Source organism: Lycorma delicatula, chromosome 7 (assembly GCF_047948215.1).
Source record: "Lycorma delicatula isolate Av1 chromosome 7, ASM4794821v1, whole genome shotgun sequence".
In the NCBI taxonomy this organism is placed as follows: Eukaryota; Metazoa; Arthropoda; class Insecta; order Hemiptera; family Fulgoridae; genus Lycorma; species Lycorma delicatula.
The window spans coordinates 13,075,409-13,100,095 of NC_134461.1; the positions used below are offsets into that span (position 1 = coordinate 13,075,409).

Genomic DNA, 24,687 nt, shown 5'->3' on the forward strand with positions numbered 1-24,687 from the left:
AGTGCTTGAACAACAACTATTAAGTTTGACTACACTAATTAAAAAATGCTATGAAGTAAATTTTGGCACGAAACTTTGAGATCAAGGTAAGAATTGATCCCATCACATCTACTGTTCAACCTGCGTGAAACATCTCAGTGTCTGGGCTAGGGATAATTGGCACACGAGTTTTGCCATATCGATATGTGGCATGAACTACAAGATCATTGAACTAATATTTCTGTATTACAAAAATAAAAGAATAGCTAGTATCCAAACATACACCATCTGCTGTTAGGAGAGGATTTAACTATTAGGATGGTGAGGATTTAACTTTAGAAGATTTATCAGAATATGAGGTAGCCACTGAAGTCTGACAAGAAGAGCAAGAAGGTCCTACTTTTTAAGCAGAATCCTCTTCCCCTGAATTTTATTAGGTAACTCAAAGTGAATTATATGACTTTTTCAGGATTTGAATTTGTGAAAGAAACAAGTTGAGCTTTTGGGATCTAGGTTGAAAGGCTGGAATCTTCTCCAAACTGACATGAAATATGTTTCTTTCATTATTATCAGAAAGACTTTCAAGATTACTATTCTGAAAAAATAGTTTAGTGTTTTCTAACAATATTTGTGCCGTGATGGATGCACTGCATAATGAACAACTTTACAGAAACAAGATTGTTCATCGATTCTTTGAAAATTAGTTTAAAAACTGTCTTTTTGCACAACAGCAAAAAATTTCCTTCTGTGCCATTAGCAAATGCAACTAACATGAAAGAAACATATGAAAATCCAATTAGAAAAAATTCAGTACAAATACTAGTGAACTGCCATGTACACAAAGGTAGCAGATTACAAGTACCGTTGAACTATATGTTGTAGTTAAATTTATTGCGTTTTTTAATGGTTTGCAATTTAGCTGCATTAAATTGTCAAGCTTACCGTACAAATTATTAAATAAATTTTTATGCGATAAAAATAACAATAAAAATAATTTGCAATGCAAATTTCAGTGAAAATGCTGATTTTTTGTATAATAAAATTTTGTTTAAATTAATTACAAAAAAATTGTATTTATTAATTTATACGGTAAGCTTTGTCAAAGATTACATTTTTCTGGACGATTAATTCATCCAATTTGGCTTCTTCATATACGCTTGAAGCTTTAGTTTGGCAATATGAAATGGAAATTTTATAGGGTTTGAAAAATGCGATGCTTGACCGGGATATCTTCTAATAAAAGACCGAGACGCTACTACTTCGTCATGGAAAGAGAGAATTTCATCAGAGATTATTTTAATAACCTGATTCTTTAAAAAAAAAACGTCGTTTGTATTTATTATTAAAAAAAAAAAAAAAAAAAAAAAAAAAACTTTTCCTAATAAAAATTATAAATTTTATATTTTAATTCATATAAAAATAAATTTCTTTTTACACAAACGTAAATTTCAATTTTATAAATATTGTTTTTAGGTAAAGTACTTTTTTTTTCATTAAGTTGTTTTCATAGCTTAAGAATTGCAGAATACTGCTGTTGTATTTATTGGGCTACTGCAATATTAATTTTTATATAAATCCTACAAAAAAAGGCACTGGAACTGCAGCTATTTCCACTTGATATTATCGATAAAATTTAATATAACGAATCCTTTTTTACAAAATATTGTGATCGCGAAAAATCTCGGTTTTCAGATTTCAACGGAAATATCCCTTTTGACCGTCCCTGAATCCATTTTGACTAGCTTCGGCGTGACGTCTGTATGTACACCTACGTATATATGTATCTCGCATAACTCAAAAACGATTAGCCGTATTATGTTGAAATTTTGAATTTAGGACTGTTGTAACATCTAGTTGTCACCTCCCTTTCGATTGCAATCGACTGAACCAAAAGTGTGCATAACGCCCAAAATCCAAAAAGTTTGGCTTTTGGACTTTTTAACTGCAGTACTCATCGAGAGCTTTTCAACGATATGTCATCGGTACGTATTTTCATCGGCTCCAGAATTATAGCCAAATAAAACTTTAGTTAATGAAATATTTGGATCTAACAAGGGAAGGCTCATCGATTTGAATCGGACTTAATTTCTCTTCTTTAATTTATTTCTATCAGCCTTTTTTTTAAACTTATATTGATTTATTAATAATTATTAACCCGTGCTTGTAAAAAAAATTACAAAAGATAAATGTTAAATATAATTTAAAAAAATATAAAATAAAAACATCAGAAGTTATTACTGAAATAAAATTTTAAGTACTTTCAGAAATGTGTATATGTAATTTAATAGGCATTATTACATATGTGTATATGTAATAGATTTGGTAAAACATCTGATTATTTATTATTAATTGACAATTGTAGTTTAGAATCGTATTATTTTTGGATTTTCTAGTTTAATTTGAATTATTCTGGAATTTCTATTGAATTTTATCTACATTAAAGTTAACTACAGAGTGATTGTAGCGAGTACAGAGCTTGGACGCGTCAAATTCAATTGTTGGTAAGCATTTTTTTTTAATATTAACTATAATTCAACAGAGACAGCCATTCTTTGATGTCCGACTGAAATAATTCAGAAGATTTTTGCACTTCATAATTAAAAATATAACTTTTATGTTAGTATTTTGTCGATGAGTATTTCTTTAGCATCACGCCTCTGAGAAGCACATCAGCAGAGATGTGACGGACTGATATTTCTGTATAATTTAGCAAATTTAAAATAACGAATTTAAGTAAAAATGCATACCGGTAAAGGGAAATGTGAACTTAACACGATTTGATAAGAAATTGAGATGTGAAGTGTTCTGATGGACTCATTACAGTCGTGCATGGGTGTATTTGTTTACATTTAGAAATAATGAATAGATTCCCCGCCATGACAACATTGAACCAGACATTTAAAATTATTTTAGGCAAAAAACACTGAAAAATATTTTTCTAACAGAAGGAACTGGGTACTTACATCGCTTGGCTGAGGATATATTTTTAATGTTGCCTTATATATAAACCAGTTTTTTAAAAAAAAGTCAATTTACAAATAACAAAAGGGACAGATTTGGTAAAGGCATTTGATTTATTGTTTGTTGTTATGTTCCAAAGTCATTTGATAGGCATTACTCGTAGGTGGGCATATCATTCTACAAATCTCCAGCACACAAAATGTAAGAAAAGTGATTGAGAATTTCTCCCGTTTACTTCCTTGTATGAAGAAAAAAAAGTATTGTAATCGAAAAAATGTATTTTTTCAAATATCAACGGAAATATACATTTTGATCATCCCTGCATCTATTTTGACTAGTTTCGTCGTGACGACTCTACATACTTATTTCGCATAACTCTTAAACGATTAGCTGTAGAATGTTGAAATTTTGGATTTAGCACTGTTGTAACATCTAGTTATGCACACCCCATTTTGATTGCAATCGGCTTTAAAGAAGATGTCAAAAAAAGCCAAAAATTCAATTTTTTTAAATACTAATTTTTTTTATAAAATCATATCGGCCGATTAGCATGCTACCCGTATATTCAAGAAATTTCTACATAGAAGATTAAAACCTTTTTACAACAAAACAAACTAAAATCTGACTACCAGTTTGGCTATAAAACAGATCATAGTACCATTGAATTTTCATTGAGTTTTTGTTAATATTCAGATAGCTTTAGACAAAAAAGTCTGTTCTACCGATTTCCTTGATATCTGACAAGCCTAGATAAGTGTGGCACACTGAGCTTTTTAAAATTAATCAGCATCTACCTTATCTTTTTACCTTACCTTATCTTTTTTTTTATTCTACCTTTTCTTTTTTGTAATAGATATTTCAATAGATATCTTTTGTAACATATATTTTTCATAGATATTTCTGTTACTTTTTTGTAATAGATATTTAAATTCCAGACTGAATTGTCTCCACTATTTTCCATAAATACAGGCATTGCTCAAGGAATTATTCTACATACACTTCCAATATGTCTGTTTCTCCCAACAGTACAGTAGCGCAGCTTTTACTAATATTCTTTGCTTGTATTGTGTAAAAGTAATTCCCCATACACCATGTCATAGCAACTTCAAGAAATCTTAAACAACATTGAAGGGTGATAGAAGTTGTGATATATAGTCAAATGAAAATAAAAGTATGCATGTTAGTTTCACTCTCTGAACAAATCCATTTGTTATACTCAAAGACGTTTAACTACCGCAATCAAATTCTACAAAATACTTTGGTATTCACCTTGACAAGAGGCCCACATTTGCAAAAACGAGAATAACTGAATACTAAATTTTGTCAGTTTTACTGGATTGTAAATTGAAACTCATCTCTAAAGCCATCTCTAATCCATTCTGGACTTAATGGCAGCCGATTACTGGGAATATTAACAAAATCCAGCGTGATTATATTATGTTTTCAGTCCAAAGTTTTTCACACAGAGATTTACCTTGGTCCATTACAAGTAACAATGTACATGACTCTCAATTTATTAATCAAAACTCAACAGTCATCCAAATGTTGTGACAATTAACCTTTCAAACCAAATCTGACACTTCCTACGACCATATTTTTTTTTTAAATTCAAGATTTTTAAGAAGTAAATACTTCTAAGAGAGGTATGAAGTAAATCTTTGTTAACTTTTGCTGTTGAACTTTTCTCCTTCAAGACATTTGTAAACATTCATTCATCTCATTTATAGATTGTCCTGAACGAACAAATTATAGATATCTACTTGCATTAAAAAAAGCTTATATCAGCTGTTATTTACTTCGACCACATTATAAAATGTTTATACCGATTTAAAGAATAAACCACCTAATAATGACGCCTGTGTAAAACAGCGGCAAGGTAGACTATTTATGTACTCGGTTCCTTTTGGGTCATGGCTGCTTCAGGTTTTACCTTCACACACGGGAGCGCAGCGAATAAGATTTGGGTTCTTATTGCAGCATCCTTGATGTTGTTGAGCCTTGTGATCTTCATATGTGTCAAGTGGACGTATCCAAGGGTGTGAGATATGTGGTGGTAACAGACTTGCTAGACACGAACAACATAATCAAATGCCATCTCATCTCAAAGTTGGTGAAGAGCATCACTCCGTGTAAGGGGCTGAAGAATAGCATGGTGGCCAGGCTGCTGAAGTGGTGGGCATCCATCTGCATCAGTTAGGTTTGGTTAGACCAGGTACTGAAGGTTACCAGCCTCCATGGCCACAAGTGGTAGCATCTTGGCCTTGTCAGGCATAGCATTTTCATATGCTACAAAACTTGTCATTTCATCTCATCCTATGAAGCAATACGTAATGGTGGTCTCAGAGGTTCTGAAGGTTAAAAAAAAACAGATTCTGAAGGTCATTGGGACAGGAAGGACAGCCCTCCAGCAGAGGGGAATTTTGTCTGTCCAGAAGGGAGGTTAACGTTCCTCAATGAAGCTGGGGAGACCCCGCCGGGATGCTCACAGGACGGGGCAAGACAGGGGGGTAGTCCCCCTGTCTAAAGTAAAAAAAGGTTCTGGAGGCCAACCCGCTGGGTTGGTCTAGTGGTGAACGCATTTTTGCAAATCAGCTGATTTCGAAGTCGAGAGTTCCAACGTTCAAATCCTAGTAAAGGCAGTTACTTTTATACGAATTTGAATACTAGATTATGGATACCAGTTTTCTTTGGTGATTCGGTTTCAATTAACAACACATCTCAGAAATGGTAGACCTGAGACTGTACAACACTACAATTCACTTACACTCGTCTATGTCAACCTCATTCGTTCTCTGACGTAATACCTGACGGTAATTCCCGGAGGCTAAACAGGAAAAAAAATATTGTGGAGGCCACTCCTCCGGCCTTCGCGGTGCGATTGGTAGCGTTCAGCCTTTCATCTGGAGGTCCCGGGTTCGAATCCCGGCTAGGCGTGGTATTTTTCACACGCTACAAAAATTATCATTAATCTCATCCTCTGAGGCAGTAGCTAACGGTGGTCCCGGAGGTTAAAAAACAAAGTTCTGGAGCCTAAACAGAAAAAGAGAAAGTAGTTTAGTGGTAGCCCACCGTACAGGTCTAACGGTGAACTCCTATACAACAAATTTCTTATAAAATATTTGAAGTATGTTTTTATAACAAAAAACAAATTATAAATTTGGTTCGGTTTGTCGTTACGGAAGCATGCATTTTTTAAATTAACATCTCCGACTGCCATGGACAAAAACGATTAAGTTATTAAGAATGATTACTGGTTGTTTAAAATGTTATTTGAATTTTTATGTTTAATAAAAATATTATTTTTTTATTTATTTTAATACATTACAATCGCCTCTAAAAATTTTTATTTTTTATATTAAGCAAGTTTAACTTTTCGTGAATGAAAAATTATTTAATAAGTCTGTTGTGCAATATCGTATGTGTGTACATATTTTTTTCCATCATTATAACGATACATCGCATGTATTGAACTATACAATTGGTTGAGTTGGCATCAATGGTGCCAAGTTGCAGTTTTATGTGTGAAACGTTGTAAAGGAGACTGCAGTATTGTAGTATTAACGTTATTTATTTGTTTGGTGTTCGCTTTGGTTTATCTAATTAATTTTATGCCGTTCTTATATAGATTAATAGAATTTAAGTCTCAGTTTTCTTGTACTGATGAATTAGTAATGTGGGTTTAAAATCTGTGATGTAAATTCATTTGTTCGTTGTAAAATCGATTAAGCAACGTGTTAAAAAATTCATATATAGTGGGCATATTATTTAGTCGTTTTTAATAAGTAATTTTGTTTCTATTTTTTGGTAATTATAATACTTATTTTCTTATCCGTTATTTTCTGATGATAAAAAAAGAATAGTTTATAGTTTTGTAATGCCACTGAAGCTTTCAATTATGTTAACAATTAGTGGAAAACAGATCTGTTTCATGATAACTCCTAGCAAATGTCAATCGTTTTTATTAGTGTCTGGTAGAACTCGCTAAAATTATCGGAGGTAGGTTACAAAACTCTATTGTGACACTGAACAAAGTACACAAACCATCTTCACAACCAAGTACGTAAACCTTAATTTCACAAACTATCGATTTTATTAAAAAGTCTCAGAAATTAACATCTCATAAAAATAATAATTACAAATAATTTTTGAAACAAATAAAGGTACTTGTGTATTATAAAAGGTGCCACTGTGGCTGTAAGGTTATAAGTAATATTTTTTAAATTTAATTTAAAAAACTTAACCAACGCTCACTAACTTGACTAATTAACACAGTAATGTTTACAGTATTTAAATAACAAACTCAGTAATTATTGCAATTATTTAAGTAATCAAAACATTACTGTTAAATTGTCGAGGTTTATGAGCGTAGGTTATGTTTGGTTAATTTTTATCTATAATTATAAGAAGGTGGGCATATAACGGATTTTGACCAGTCATAGTGGTCTTGACCTTCCAACCATAGTGGTGTACATAAGTAACCAAATAAAACATATGATCATTGTACGGAAATATTAATACTTCTTAACCTTATTCAAGCACCCAGAAGTTGATATTGAATTTTCATACGCATGAGTGTTTTCATTACTTAAGCATATGATAGTCCTTTTGTAAATATATCTGTTGCCTATTTTTCAGATAGAATGCATCTTCACATAATGGCATCTAGTTTTGATTTGTTGTGGAACATTAGTTTATCTTTAAGGGTAATGGCATTCTGATTATCCATTAAGTTTGTTTTTGATTGTAATCCAGTGTACCACTTCCTTTAACTAGATGTGAAGCCAAACCAATCATTGATTGCCTCTATTGTAGCAACATATCCAGCTTTCATATTAGAGAATGATACAAATGTCTGCAATTTACTTTTCCACACAACTGATCTAACACAGTATTTAGGAGAGTTTCACTAGTTGATCTTATTGACTTTGTCACCAACATAATCGGGATATTCCATTTTAATTCAACAAATCATCAGTGCATCACTATTTTTGATTTTGTTGATATATGATAACTACCCACCTTGTAGTGCCAAAAAATATTTTTTTATATTTTTAAAAAAGTTTTTTCATGAGCTATAGCATTCTTATTTTGCATCGTACAGAGGGTCAAAAAGGGCTTTTTGGAAAGAGTAAAGATGGAACTTCATCCTAGTGTACTCAAAATTCATTTTGCTACATAACAAATTCTTGTAATTTTTACTGAAGTTACATTTACAAATTTTGGTTTGATAAATAATGAAGGGTAACAGGCCTGTTTTTTACCTTTTAACTCTTAGGTATTAAATCGTAAGATTCTGAAAATGTCTTTATTTTTTGGGATCCAAAAACGACATGTGGGACAGGTGGCAATATCTGCAATTTTTATAGCAGTAAGTACTTTATCATTTCAAAATGATAAACATTTCAAATACATTAACAAGTTGTTCAGCTCACTTTTGCGCTTTTTTCTATTGCTAATTGAAGTTATTAATAAATCTTGCACTTTTGATAACTTAACTACCATAACTTAGTACTCCTGATAAGTCCTCATTCATCTTTGGTGTAATGTTGTCCTCTTCCATTAGTTGATAGAAAAAGCTCTGAAGGGGTGAGAATCTTACTATTTCTAGTTGAACTCATGTTTGATTATCCCTTGAAGTTCCAAGACCCTGCGGATGGATAAAGTGTATTTGATATTCCTCTTCATTTTCATATATTTTGATTTCAATGACTTCATCTAACCACCACTTGCAATCATATATGCAGCAGACATAATTTTTACATTTTGGCTTTGGTAAACCTATAAAGCAATCAGAAACATTAATATCCTTGTGTACCGATACTAACATAAATATTTCTGATTCAGAGGTCTCCCGGACTATCAGAATATATTTCTGACTTGTTGGAACATAACTATGAAAGGTTCTTGTTTCTGGGACTGTTGAGAACTGAGGTATTCTTCATTCTCTTGAACATCTTGAAAATAAATGTTATATTTTTAGTATTGTCTGTGCAATAATTGTACATTTCAGAAGGTGTAACAATTTGATTGTTGACTGTTCTTTGAAGGCTTGCTTTAGTCGCAGTCCCTTTTCCATGGTATGAGGGAAACAATGTCATTCAGCTGCTGTTTGTTTCAAAATCTTGATGGTAGCACAAATTTATGAATTTTTTTTGTTTTTATACTGGGCTGAAGGAGCCACCAGAAAAATTAGTTTATAAATAAAGTAAAAACAGTGTTTTTACTTTATAAACTTACTTTTGGAAGCAGAAAAATGATGTAGTATTGTGCTTCTTCAAGTACATGCTAATCACATAGTAGCTTTGGCTTTGTAATTTTCCTTTTTTAAATTATATGAGAAATTGATGTACTGTGGCATAAGTTTTTGACCAGTATATACTGGACTTCATCCTGTATCACCAAAGGAAAAATTTGAAAAAAGTCTTGCATTACAATACATTCACCTTCCAGCAATTTTTTTTTTTAATGTTTAGGAAATTAGTTTGTTTCTTTGCAACAAAATGATGCCTTTGTAGATTATTTAAATTTTCAGTAAGTTTATCTAAGTACTCTTGAAATGGAAGAATTTGAGTAGTTAGTTCACAGCTGTCAACAGAAACCCACTGTTTGAAGATAATTTCAGAATCAAAATCATCCCAGCTCTCTTGCAGTAATCTGAGCATTTCATTAATGCCTGGACATTTTTCACACTGTGACAGCATGCAAGTTTCATTTTCTATATCACATGATTGAAAGGTGAGTTTTATAATCAAATTTCATTTTTAGAATAGATAACATGAGTTTTACATTTTGGTGGGTGACACACTCACAAACACAGCAAATATGTGACCCACCAGCCAGAACACAAACTTTAGGTCTTAAAACAATTTTTAAATTGTTTTTCTTTGAAGACTATACAATTCTTTTTTGAATATTAATCTTCTTCCTGTCAGCTTGTCTTGGAGACAATCCTTTTTGCCTGGCATCATTAGGCTGTGCCCATCATTCTGGTAAATCTTGGACCCATTTAATAACATTTTCATCAATTATGTGACTGGGTTTCTTTTTTCTGGTTTGTGGCTAAATACTGACACCAAAGTCATTTGGAATTTTTTAAATGCTTTAGCTGTTTGGTAATAAACTGTTTTCATTTTATCCTTTATTTTAATGATTAATTCTTCATATTCTGTACCTAAATCTGCATAATTTTGTGATACAAACTGGTTTCTTCTGTAGAAATATTTAAATAAAGGAATCGTTTAATTTACTGGTAACTTACTTGGCTATTTTTGTAACTTTATATTTAAAACTGGTTCCTTTGCACTGCTCGATAATTTTTTAACCTTAATGGGGAAAATGCCAAGTGCTGAACAAGCTTTATTCACAGACTCGACTATAGCACATTGAGATTCAAATATATCTTGACATTCTGGTTCGCTTTCTGTTAATCTTGTGGTTTTTGTATTTTGTTTAAGCACTTTGTACACAGTGCTCTGCCTGGAATTAATTTTAAATTTTTATGGGTTTTTGAAAGTGTCAGATTTCTTAACCGGTTTAGTGTGACAATGGGAAAAGTTGCTATGACCCATTTAGTCAGAGCAACTTTTCCCATTAATATGAATATATTTATCTAAATATTTGGTTTTATGAAAAGTACAGATATTTTTTGTTTCAGTACATTCACTTACAAGTCATCAGTGTTGCTGTTCAGTAAGCAAATAATCAGTACTACAGTATCAGTACAATAAAGTAAACAAAAAACAGCAACAATGTTGCTGTTCAGTAAACTAAAATATCGTGCAGTACTAAATATCTAAGTCAATTTTTGACACACTGTTTCAGTGTGAATCCCAGTTGAACACTCCATAATGTGTTTTTATAAAATGCAAGGGTTCTTACAATAATATAGTTAGTATAAATTATAATACTACTCATTGCACCTCACTTTGTCTTATGCCAGTTTCTCTACAGTTAAAATAAAAATTTCTCTAATTAATAAAATTAAAAAAAAAGATTGAATAAAAGAGAAGTTCACTGCTAATAAAATTACTTTATAAATAAGTGTACATTACCTAACCACAGTATTAACACTAGCAACAATACAACATGCCATATTGAAATCAAAACAGTAACTGAGCCTTCTACAATGTATACATTTAAGATTACACAAACATTCATGTCTGTTCACTTTCATGTTTAATCATGAGTTTGTGTGTATGAGTCATACTTATACTTATGTGTGTATGATATCTTCATTATAGACATATCAAAATATTTTGTATAGTTGACCTACATTATCTGAAAAAATACATGATGTGAATTTTTTTGATACATTGTTCACGGTTAAAAGGAACACTGTTTTTAGTGATTTTGATGGCTTCATTACTCATCAATCCCTTTGAGTAACAAAATAAATTTTATCTGGTTTTAAAGTACATAAAAAGTACTTACTGCTGTAAACATTTCAGATTTTTGCCACCTGCTCGCATGCGATTTTTGAGCCCCAAAATTGATATATTTTCAAAATCTTATGATTTGATAGCCATTTTTTTTAATATAAAAAAACAGGCCTGTTATCCTAAGACTTATTTATTTTGAGCCCAAAATTTGGAAAAACATCTAATCCTTACAAGATTTGGTTATATAACCCAATGAATTTTGAGTACACAAAGATGAAGTTTCATCTGTACTCTTTCCAAAAAGATCTTTCTGACCTCTGAAAAAAAAAAACTGCCATGAAAGTGGCTGTTTTTACCTGTTGGCTAGAAAGTAGTCTATTACTCAAGAAAAAACTTTTTTAAAAATATAAAAAAATATTTTTTGGCCACTACCGGGCGGGTAGTTGTCATATACCAAATATCATCGAAATAGTGATGCAATAACATTTTTGAAAATTTGTTGAATTAAAATGCCCCAATACATACAGAGTGTTTCTAAAATGGTGAGCTGACTATAGTTTTTCGTTTTCTGCTTGTGAAACTAAACAAAAAATATCCTTAGGAAAAATGGTGATCTCTCCTTTGCCCTCCCCTGTCTGCCATTTTGTTATTTCTATATAAACATTTATATATCAAGTTCGGATAGATAAATCACATTAATATTGGTAAGCATTCTTGGTAAGTTTTAAAATTAGCAAAAAATCAGAAATTAAATACCTTTGTAAGTGGTGGCCATGTTTATTTTTCAATCTTTTATATCTCCGTAAATATTAGTTTTATCAAAATTTATGTTATTTGTAAAATATTAAGCCTTTTATTTTGAACAAAATGACATTGCACTTTTTAAAATCTGTTAACAAATAGCAGAGTTATGGCAGAAAATTGATGTAATTTTTTGTCAGTTTTCATGTCCTCCATTTTACGTTCAGTTTTAATTAATTATTGTTTTTATTTATTGTTAATTCTAGTATTGTAAATTAGTATCAAATTAAGTAATAATTTTCTCACAATAAGATTTAATATTAAATAATAATAAAACAATTATATTAATTTTTTACTTTTGAATAATTTTAGACAGCGACTATTACTGTTGAAACAATGTATAAATGAGGCTTCCTTCAACAGGATGGTGTTCAAAACCGTCACAACCAACGTATCTAGAGTGAAAATCCTAATGGTACCTTTCAGAGTGGCCATCTAAAAAGATTTTCCCTGAACATATGGCCAGGTATTTTTAATGACTATCTTTTGGATCCTGTCATTCTATCAAATTGTTTAAATGGAGAAAATTATCTTGCTCATTTTAAAACAAAAATCTTCCACATTTTCTGGAAGACCTACTTCTATAAAAGATGAAATATGTGGTTTCACCATGCTGGAGATACAGCAAATTTCAGTCAGTTTATATCAGATTTCCTGCATGAAACTTTCCATGAAAAATGGATAGACCTGCTGAAGACCAGTGCCCTGGCCTGCCTGATTACCTGACTTAAACCCTCTTGACTTCTACCTGTGGGGCCATTTGATACATTTTATTGTTTATTCAGCTCAACATGAGGTTCTTCAACAAAGGATCCAAAATGAATTTCAAGAAATTAGGAATATTCCCAGAATTTTTGAACAGTTAAGATTATATCTCAGAAAAATACTGGAGACTTATGTAATTTCTAATGGTGGATACTTTGAACATCTCTGATAACTTTTAACAGTTGTAAACTGTTGAATTACACTTAGTGTTTACAATAATTAACATAAAATTATCACAGGTAGGTGTTTTAACTTTAAAAAAAAATTAATGTATAATCAAATTGACCATAAAGTGGAGGACATGAAAACACAAAATTACATCAATTTTCTTTCATAATTCTGCTGTTTGTTAACAGATTTAAAAAAATGTCATTTTGTCCAAAATAAAAGCCTTAATATTTATTTACAGAGATATAACAGATTGAAAAATAAACATGGCTGCCTGCCATTTTGTAATTTGCGAAGGTATTTAATTACTGATTTTTTGCTAATTTTAAAACTTTATTACCAAGATGCTTACCAAATACTAATGTGATTCGTCTTTCCGAACTTGAATAAATTTTTATATAAATATAACAAAATGGTGGATGGGGGAGAATAAAGGAGAAATCACCATTTTTCCGAAGGATATTTTCTGTTTAGTTAGAATCTGAAAAAGTTTGTAGAATCTGAAAAAGTGTAGCCAGCCACCATTTTAGAAACACTGTATGTTTAAATTGCCGAATCGGCATGACTGTATGTCTCAATTTGTCTACTGAGTGTTTTACTATAACTAATACCATCTTCTGGAATAACAAATATCTGAAATCTCTTTTTACAAAATTAAAATGGGTCTTTATTGGTTGAATCTGTACTCTAGATGCAATATTCCAGACAAAACTTAAGTCTGGTATTTTGCCTGAAGGTAAATAATTTAAGCTTCCAATCATTTCCCTATAATGTTCATCATTGGAGATTAGAGGAGAGTTTCCAGGTTTCTAATCAAATTCAGTTGGAAAGATTAGGTTTAGCAGCTATAAATCTTAATCTTAACTTATTTGTAGAATTATCTTTGTATATAATCCTTAATCTTTGTATATATAAATAAATAATGTATATATATTAGTATATATATATATATATATATAAAATGTATATAAATTAATCTTTGTATATAATGATTGGTCCATCTGTATAAATTTGCCGACTCTTGCAAAATCAGCTGATTTGCGAAGATGTGTTCACCACTAGCCCAACCCTGTGGATTGCCTGCTCACCTACTATGTCCAATAAAATTCACTAAAATAAACTGATATCAGTTACAGAAAACTGTAACACTTGATAAAGGACAAAAAACTAAAGACAGAATAAAAACATCTTCGTAACTAACTAAATACATATGTCTACTTAATAATCGATTCTATTAACTATTGATTCTATTAAAAAGCCTTTGAAATTAAATAGCATCTCAGAAAAATTAGAATTATAAATAATTATTTGAAACAGATATATAATGTTGGGTAAAATTAACAAAAACATAGAAACATAACTCGTTTTTGCCAAAAATATTGGACTTTAATTAGAAAATAATTAATATCGTAAAATAATAATGAATATGATAGATGAAAATAATAATGTAAACAACTAATATAACTATAATGTTAACAAAATATAATCAATTGTTTGTTTAGTAATAATATCCAGTTCTTTTCTTAACTAATCTTTCTTGACACATCATGTACAACTTGTTCATAATGATTTATACAAATTAATATATTATAAGTTATAGTTACAACACTTCATTTGATAAATATTTAAGTAATAAGTAATCATTTTCTTCTTCTCTTTTTGAATTACTGAATTAATGGTTCATTATTATTATTAATAATATTAGTGCACTGATTTTGTCACTACATTTTGGCCATTAATAGCAATAATGAATGGTTAAGTGATTTACTGATAATCATTTATTATTTAAATGATTATCTCAAAATAATTGAAAAGTACTGTACAATTTACAAAAACATAAGCATACGTTATATAGCAAATGTATAAAAACTAAAAAAACATTCTAAAATTTACTTATTTAAAAAACATTATTTCATGTATATCGTATAATACAAGATAAATAATAATTTGAGCAATCGTAATACATATGGTAATTCATTTCGCAATTAATAATTTTAATTTACCTTAATCACACATTATTTTTTGTACAAAGATGAACACGTGAATTAAAGTACACATAAATACATACCATTCCTTTTTTTTATAATTCTAATGCAAACTTGCATCCAGTTCACATGTAACAAAATTTGAGTCGCTATTTAACACTTGACTAAGCAAAAGAATGAGAGTTGAATTAACATCACAGTTCTTTAATACAGATGCAAGTATTTGCACAATTGTGAGCACATATACATGTACATGCTTACTCATTCTTTCTTAAAATAAATATTTAATAAAAAATAGTGTTTTTTTTACGTATTTATCCTTGGCGTAATCTACAATGGTGTATCAGAAAATGCAGAGGACACACTTTGTTACTGGAAATGAATAATACGGAGCATCACAAATTTGTAATAACCAATTTGGAAAGATCCTGCTTCGATAAATTTGGCTGGCTTGTAGTAACTGAACCACTTTCAACACTAGACATTATCTACTGAATTTAAAAATTAACTTATCAAAGAAACGAGGCAAAACAATCACAGAAATCTGTGAAATCACAAAATACTGACGAGTACAACAAGACGATATGGCAACCGAGTATTACCACACTAAACGAGGAAGAAAACGTGAACGAGTCGCAGGCATCCACACGCTGTGGAAGTTTGACCTGCACTGAAGAAAGGTGGCGTGATGAGAAGAGGGGGAAGCAAACTAGACCGTAGACAAAAAGAGTGTGTGTGTGTGTGTTGACAACAGGTAGTCTGCAAGTGTTTGTGCGAGAAAGAAACAGCAAGGTTGGGAATGATAGACATAAAAAAGATTTTTTTTTTAATACACAAATAGACCATTAAAAGAATTATGTAAGACTGATAAGAAAATTTCTGAATACGAACAAGTTGAGGAATGACATCATCGTAGACAAAGAAAATTAGACTTCTAGGAACTTTGACAACAACATTAAAATTGGTAAGAACAAAAACAGTTATGACTAATTTGACTAAAATAATAACAAAAACATTATTGGATTAAAGCTACTTTACGCATTGGCATAAACATATAAAATATATGAATGTTGTACATAAATATTAATACTCCTTTATAAATAGTTCATCTTGTTTATTAACTTTTTAGATGTAACATAATGTTGAAGAAAGATATGAGTAAGCAAAGATTTACACACCATTATGAATTTGTTTCACAATAGGACAAACATGACAATAGTATAATAAATAAAAGTTCCATAAGCTTGTGCTTATTGACATTCATACTAAACAAGTTTGCATTGTTTATTTTTTTTTGTATTCTGATTAATGCTCAGTTAGTATTTTTTGCCATTTTTGGTAACTTTTAGTAGTGTGGGCATGTTAAAAGAAATATTTATTCCAAAATCAGGCTCTTTTTTGTAACATAATTGTCATCAGTTGAAATTGACCAATCTGCAAATGTTTTATTGTATTCTGTTGTAAGATTTTTATCTTAATCTATATGATTAAATCTTTCACAACATTAGCCGGCATCTAAGTTGCTTCCGCATAATTTTGCTGTTTTATTTTTAATTATTAAAGTTTGTGTAATTTACATTGATTGCCAGTATTTATTTGTTGCTGTGCTCTGTTAAGTGTCAGACATATGCATAAAACTGACATCAGGACCATGAGACTTATCTTTTCATTTTAGTGATATTTAAATGTAATATTTATTAAAAGTGTAACAGATATGCACATTTATATAAAAACTGGTTTGAGCCATGTGTTGCAAACAGAGCCTTTTGATGTGAGGTCCATGTGAGCCTTAGAGGGATCACATGACTTTTGATATTATTTACTACGAAGTATTCTTTTATTATAAAAAAGGTATATTTATAACTCTTAAGGAAACCACCTATTTACATCAATTAAACTTTTGTTACTAGTTCCATCATACTGTTACAAAAAAAAATATTTACAGAAAACAATAACATCCATCAATTCTGTTCATCATTTCTATCATTTAATTATCAATTTTGTTATAAATAATTCAATAAAGAAAATTTTTACACAAAAGGCATCACACACAGAACATTTTGTCGTCATCCTATTCATCTTCTGTTTTGCCTCTTCATTTTATAGCAGCCACTGCACCTCTGTCTTGCTGTTGACTTCTTATGTACTTAGGTTTTGATCAGCCTATTTACTGTTGGTCTTTTTTGTAGATCCATCTTGACTGACTTCAGTTTACACATCATTGTTAAACGTCTGTAGGAAATGTTAGTCAATTCTTCTCTGAATATTAGGGTTTTCATGGAAGTTTCTGTGCTTTGATAACAAGGTTGTATGAAAACCAAGCGCTGACAATTGAAGTTCCAAACAGTATTTCAAAAAAGATTTTTTGATACCTGTTGATTGAATGTTGAAGGCTGGTGGAATATGAGTTCATTTGGTCAGACAAATCTATAAATGCTTTTGCACTGTTGAAGTCTGTTGCCACCTTGGGTTTCATGATGTCCTTCTCTCTCTTCTGTTTTGTTACCATTTTGCGTGTTTTGTTAAAATCATTAACACCCTGTTATTTTTCCATTTCAATATTATCTTTTTTGTACCTGAACATCGGGTACTACCTCACCTTTTTTAGTTTGGTTTCTGTTAGTCTTGCATTTCCTTTTTGATTAGCCATTAATGGTATCAACAAGATGTGTATAACAATCAAGTAACTGAGAAGCCAACGACACACTTGTACTCCAATTTTCACGATAAAGTATTCATCCAGCATCAAGTAATGGTCCAACAAGCTCTAACACATATTTTTCTGGAACTCCTTTATCTGAAATTGCTTCTTTTCCAGCATATATGTTTTCATGTGTAGCCCCAGACAATAATTTAAAAAGTTTCACCCTGTGCTGATGTCTTGTTTTGGACAGTATTGATGAAGACAAGCTGTCCTGTGAAAAGATTTTTCATCGTTTCACATCTCTTCCTGAAGATTCATCGATCTTGAAACTTTGGGAGAAGCTAGTCGATGAGTTGTACTTGGTACAGTATTTCATTGTGCGGTGCATTTTTATTATTTGAACAGAACGGAATGTAGAAGTGTTGGGAGTATCACCATTTCTCTCTACGAATTGAAGGGCCTGGGCAATGTCCCTTGCTGCTGTATGATTCTGTAATCAGGCTTTTTTCATGGGTTTTCTTTTAATGTTTGTTATAGGTTTTAAGTTTTATTTATGGACGGATTTGGTGATTCATCCGTTTGGACCAGCATTTTCATGTGGAACATTCTCAGAAGAATCTCAAATATGTTACAATAAATTAGTTTACTAACCTGGTCAGAATACAACAGACTTGCTACACACTCTCACATTTTACCAAGACCTATTCACAAAATTGTCCCATAGAATCTTTTCGTTTCATTTTGTCAGATGGATAGATGGATGAATTTTGTCAATCTAAGAGCTTTTTTATAATTATCAGCTGGTCTCTTTCTCTTTTAAAATTCAATCATTTCTTTTGCACAATGATTTGTCTCGTTGACTAATAAATTGAAAATTGCATCATATACTTCTTGGGAGTTGGCATCTGCGCCTTTGATATTATTTCATCATTAATTAATAGTGGAAAGACATTGGGAAAAATAACTGAATTTTCACTGGCAGGTTCTCATAAAACTTCACGTGTATCTAAGTCGTTATTAACTGCAGTTAGATTAGATTCATTATCTCCTTCATTGTTATCATTGTATAGTGTACTGTTGAAAACACTGGAGCATTGAAGGTTCCACTAGTGCACACTCCCAAGATATTGTCAGTTTGACCGGGAGTACAAGAAATCTGAATATTGCTGCCTCTATTTACATCAGCCAAATTACTGACAGAATAATCCAACATAGTGTTATAATAATTTCCTCTGAATCACTATCTATAAACCTCTAATTTTTTGTGTTGTCATTTACAACTAGTTTGTCAAATTTTGATCTGTATTCTGGGTTTTCATCAGAATCTGTGCCAAAATCTGCATTAGAACAGAAAAAAAAAAAATATATATATATATATTTAAAAATATGATGTGGGCACCAGATGACTTTCTTGATGCCTATTAAATTACATATACACATTTTTGCTGCACTTCATTTAAACTCCTCAAATTCTTTAATAAAAGTGAACAATTACACAATTGCTAAAATATTCATTTTTATTTTTCCACCCTTTTAACCTCTGGGATCACCGTTAAGTATTGCTTCAGAGGATGAGATGAATGACAAGTAGTGTGTGAAAATGCCATGCCTGACCGAGGTTTGAAGCCGGGACTTCCAGATGAAAGGCTGAGACGCTACCACTCACGCCATGGAAACTGGCACGATGTTTTAATTTAACATCGTTATTAGTTTAACAATCTTTCCTGAAATATTAAGTTAGAGTAAAAGTTTCTTTATTACTCTTTAAATAAATTTAAGTCTTATTTGTATCTAATACTTTGTTTTTTAAATTATTATGATGTAACCATCAACAAAGTGAAAACAAAAATGAAACAGAAGGCTACTAAATTTTATAGCGATATTTATTATCTATAAAGTAGACAGAAACAAATGCATAAATAAAAATAGTACAATTCTAAATTATAATTTTCAATCGATATTAAATAATCAGATGTTTCACCTATCTGATGTGGACACAATATGACTTCCTCATATGTCTATTAAATTACATATACTCATTTGTACATAAAATGTTATTTCACCAATAAGATATTACAATCTAAATGTTACAACAAGCCTAAATCCAAAATTTCATCCTACAGTTGATAGTTTTTTAGTTACGTGAGATATATATGTACGTACAGATGTCACACCAAAACTAGTCAAAATGGATTCAGGGATAGTCAAAGTGGATATATCTGATGAAATCTGAAAACCGAAATTTTTCAATCGCAATACTTTTACTTTGTACAAGGAAGTAAAAAAATAAAAATCACATACGTTTACTATGAATCAAAGAATCTGTGAGTGAAGGGCCATGTTACATGGCCTCACAGAGAGATTTAATGTGATCCACATGTGGCGCACATGGCAATCATGTGTTAATATTATTCGCCTGTTCTTGTGTTATCTTTTTCATTGAGAAAGTTTGCTTGCATCAATATCAAATATAATCTCATTCAAGCCACCATAACATAAATAAAGAATAATCATTAAGAAATTACAAGAGAGGTGTAAAAAAACTCAATAGTATCTTTATTTATTATGGATATCTATTTTAATTTTTTGGTGTTTTTTTTATAAATAATGAACGGGCCTCCAAATAATACTTATAGTAGTGAAGCTCTGCCTCTGAATAAAAATATTAAATTAGAGACTGAATAGGATAATGTAGCAGAAATGACTGAAACTAATACATCACATAAGCATGTAAGCTTTTTTCATATTTTTTTTTTGTACGTTTGGTCAACTTTGGAAAAGTTGACCAAACTTTTACATTTTATTACATAAAATGTAATAAAATAACTTATTACATAAATATTTTACATTTATTTATTTCTTCATTCTTTTGCTTTATTTTTGCCTTCTCCCTTCTGACCAATGTTGTTTCTTTTTTCTACTTTTCTTTGAAATCTTTACTGGTTTTTTTGTTCTGTATTGTACTAGGGTCAATCCATTTGAAGTGTCCCAAAAAAACATAAGCTGGTTGCTTGACCAATTAAAAAAAATTGAAACTTAACCACTTGTTTCCTACATGTTTCAGAACCTTAAAACAATTTTTTATATAAGCAGTTTACCTGTGGTGACCATTTTTGTTACAGTGCATACACCTATTTTTGTGATTGTTGTAAGGGTTTACGGAAAAGATCATTACTAAAAAACTATTGGTCCTGGAAGGATGAAACAAAAAACAATTTAATCATATGTTCTCAAGGTAAAAGAATAGTCATGTGGTTTGTTTACCTATCTCTCTTCTTTCTATGAGAATATTACCAAAAAAGTTGAACATGAAGAACTGTGAAATTTCACTTGTAATATTTTTTCAAGAGGCAGGGATATGGCATACTCAGTTTGAATTTTTTTATATGAAGGAATATGCTAGTAGTTTTACTATAAATAATATTAATGGTGATATACTTATGAAGTTTTGAAAAATAATTTTTTTTTAAATTCAAATTTTGGCTTCAAGTAACTCTGATGGGGCTGGTGATAAAAATCTCAAATTTTCACAACTTGCAGTGTTTTTGTAGATGTTTATGGCAAATAAAATAGTTTGTGTATTGTAATAATAAAAAAGTTATAACCTCTCAAAAATCATGAAAACCTGTTAAAAAGATACCATTTTGACTCGCTAAATAACTGCTCCAAGGGAGTTTCTTGTCTTCTTTGCACTTTAATTATATATTTATTTATTATATATATTTATAAACTTTATATATTTTTTATATTTAGCCCCTATGTTGAGTTTGACATTTTCAATATTTTTAAAATATTTTTTTTTATTAATAAATGATAGGTTGTAATTTAATGACAACTTAACCAATACTAGTAACCTAATACAATTTTGATTCAAAAATGCTTGTAAAAAAGATTTCAATGAGTAGCCTACATATTTTTTCAAGAATTAATTTTTATGTTTATTTTTGTAAACACTATTGAAGAAAAAATAAATTGTAGTAAAGTTTTAATTATTCTTCAATTAAATAGCCTGTTTTGTAGCAGTGAAAGTTTATTATTTAGTATGGCTAACCAAAACCATTTTTAATTTGTGAATTGTCTTTAAAGATTCAATTCTGTTTAATGCAATATCAAGTTTTTACATCAACAAATGGTTGACCATCTTCAGTTTTTTTTTTATGATGAAAATCAACTTTTTTTCACAATGGTCATAGATGAAAGCAAAGCTATGACCTCTTTGAACTTTTCCTAGCTATTTCTTTGAACTTTTCCTAGCTATTTCTTTGAACTTCTTAACAGTAGGGATTTAATTCTGAACAGGTAGGGATAGTACTGATATGATTCTGTGCAATACATGATTGTATTACGTGTGCATTAACTGATTTGCATTACGTGTCCTACTTTTCCCTGGCGTTTCAAACTGAATGCACCTGTTGTAACTATCGTACTCCTTAGCTGTACTACATATCCTTTGTACTGACCTCCAAATAATACTGCATGTTTCAGCAGTGAAGTCTTGAACTTTATCAAAGTAAATCATGCTACAGAATTTTATGTTGGATAGCTGTTGCAAAAATTTATATTTGATGTAGATTACATTTCTCGAACCACTCTTTAATTGTATGGTCATGTTGACCGGTAAGTGAAGGTGTTTCAATCTCATTCATATTACACTTAAAACACAATAAAATGCAAATTAACTTACATTCTAAACTGTCTTTTAACACAATGCGGCACTGTTAAATAAACTTGCTAAGAAACAGCACAAACTGAACACATGGAAATAAAATATCCATATAATTTATTAGATATCACAGCTAAGGGCTTAATGAACCCATCAGACTGAAGATTGGCATTGCAGTTAATTTATACTAATATACAATGACTTAAATATCAATATACTGTAATAAATATTGATACTGTACTGCTCACTGAGACTGCTTCTTCAGCCCTTCATACATTGCCACAATTTTAAATCGATTATTATGATCCTCACCATAAAACACGAATGTTTTTTAATTCAACTATACAAATAAAATTCTACAAAATGAATACCTGATATTAATGGATGGAGATTTATAACTGAAATGTGACGTTTTTACTTGAAACAATCTGTAGGCTTAAATAGTAGGTTTGGGCTAAATCTTAATTAAGATTATTGAGAAACAATCGTTTAATCTACTTCCACTTCCAAAAGTAGAACATTTTTATCTCTCTCGGTTTAGATTTTATAGCAATTCAAAGTTGACATTCCCAAAAAAAAAATCTGATTTTCATGCCTCTAATTTTAAAACAAATGACTAACTAAAATCAGCCGAATCCAGTTAGTGCAAAATGCAGTTTCTGATGATACTTTAATTTTTATTGTGCGATGCAACAGCTTAACATGAGATGTAATAAGATTTTAAATGAGATGCGGTTTAACTGAGATCAAATAGTTTAAACACAAGCGCCATCTTTCATAGTGACCACCGTAATACATAGTTTCAATTCCTCAGCAAAAATCTCTATATCATGATCAATATCAAATTCCGGTCAGGCATGGTATTTATCTTATGCTACAAAATTGCATTTTCATCTTCCACACACAAGCTTCAAGCTAATGTGGCAACATAAAAAATAAACAAATGTTATTTAGAATCAAACTCTCATTCATTAAATGTTGAATCTTACAAAATTTATATTTTTATAATCTGGTATGTATTATACCATAACGTACATTTATAATGTTTTTACCATAAACATTAGCATTAATGTTTGTAAGATTAGAAAAAACTGAATCAGAAGAATTACTGTAACATATTATTTGATTGTAAAAGATTACAATTAGTAGAGAAATCTTTAAGGTTAACAGCAAGCAGCATTTTTAACATTTAAAATTTAGATGATAAAATTTGGTACAAGAAACATTTTCTAGGTTTTCCCATACAAAAAAAAACCTGGCCCATTAGTCACATAATAGTAAAATATAAGTGTGGCTGCACTGTTAATGTGTGTGGTAAGTGAATTAGACACAAATTATTTTTTTATAAATTATACAAAAAAAATAATAAACATTACTTTGTAGCATTCATTTTTTTTGTGTTGCAGCAAGTAGATTTAGTTCAACTTACAGAGGAGAGAGAAACTGGTTGATATGATTAATGGTGATATTCCAAAAGATCCTTTAGCAGTTGAAGAGGCCAACTTAGTTAAATCAGAAAATTAAAATTTTCTGATTTAACTAAGTCGGTCTCTTCAATTGTTAGTAGCAGCATTTATAACATTTAAATCTGGATGATAAAATTTGGTGTAAGAAACATTTTCTAGGTTTTCCCATATAAAACCTGGCCCATTAAAGTCACTTAATAATAATTTGACTGTGGCTGCACCGTTAATGTCTGTGGTAAGTGAATTAGAGATACAGATTTACTTTTTAGCATTCATTTTTTTTATGTGTTGTAGGAAGTATATTTAGTACAACTGAAAGAGGAACTGGCTGATATGATGAATGGTGATTTTTCCAAAAGATCCTTTAGTAATTGAAGAGACCAACTTATAAATCAAAAAATTTTAAGGGTGTTAGATTTTGCATACAGTGGAGCACCAGTTATCTGGATGGACCTTCCAAGGCCAAATTTAGAAAATTGAAAAAATAATTTAAAAAAGGTTTAACATATATGCACTGCACATATCGTTCTATATTTAATGGATAAGACACTAACTAAAAAAAAATTTAAAAAAGTAAACGAGTTTCAGTAAAACATATCTAGTGTAAGAAAAACATTTTTTTTTAAGTTGCTTTATCTGTATTTAAGCAGTCCAGTTAGTTAGACATCTAGAAAATTGACATCCCACTGTATTATGGATTATCCACTGTAAATTTTGGATTACATCCAGTTTATTCCCTAATTCATACATATTATTATTATTTCCAATTCCCCTTTAGGAGAGCGTGTGTACTTGAACCAGGCTTTCTTTCCTTTTCTTTCTAAAACCTCTTCATCTGTTCACTATATTTCTTCTTCCACTGTGTCTTCAAAATAAT

At 30.4% G+C, this 24,687-nt stretch overlaps 1 long non-coding RNA gene across 2 annotated transcripts in view; it reads left to right on the plus strand.

Moving 5' to 3' along the window:
• The first annotated feature begins 6,441 nt into the window (after positions 1-6,441).
• The window catches only part of LOC142328477 (uncharacterized), a 28,899-nt gene continuing 10,653 nt past the window's right edge, over positions 6,442-24,687 (plus strand). The window contains exons 1-2 of one of the 2 annotated variants that reach the window (XR_012757285.1): positions 6,442-6,996; positions 23,751-24,045. This is a non-coding gene — a long non-coding RNA (uncharacterized LOC142328477). The remainder of the gene's footprint in view (positions 6,997-23,750; positions 24,046-24,687) is intronic. The other variant, XR_012757284.1, reaches the window with a different exon arrangement.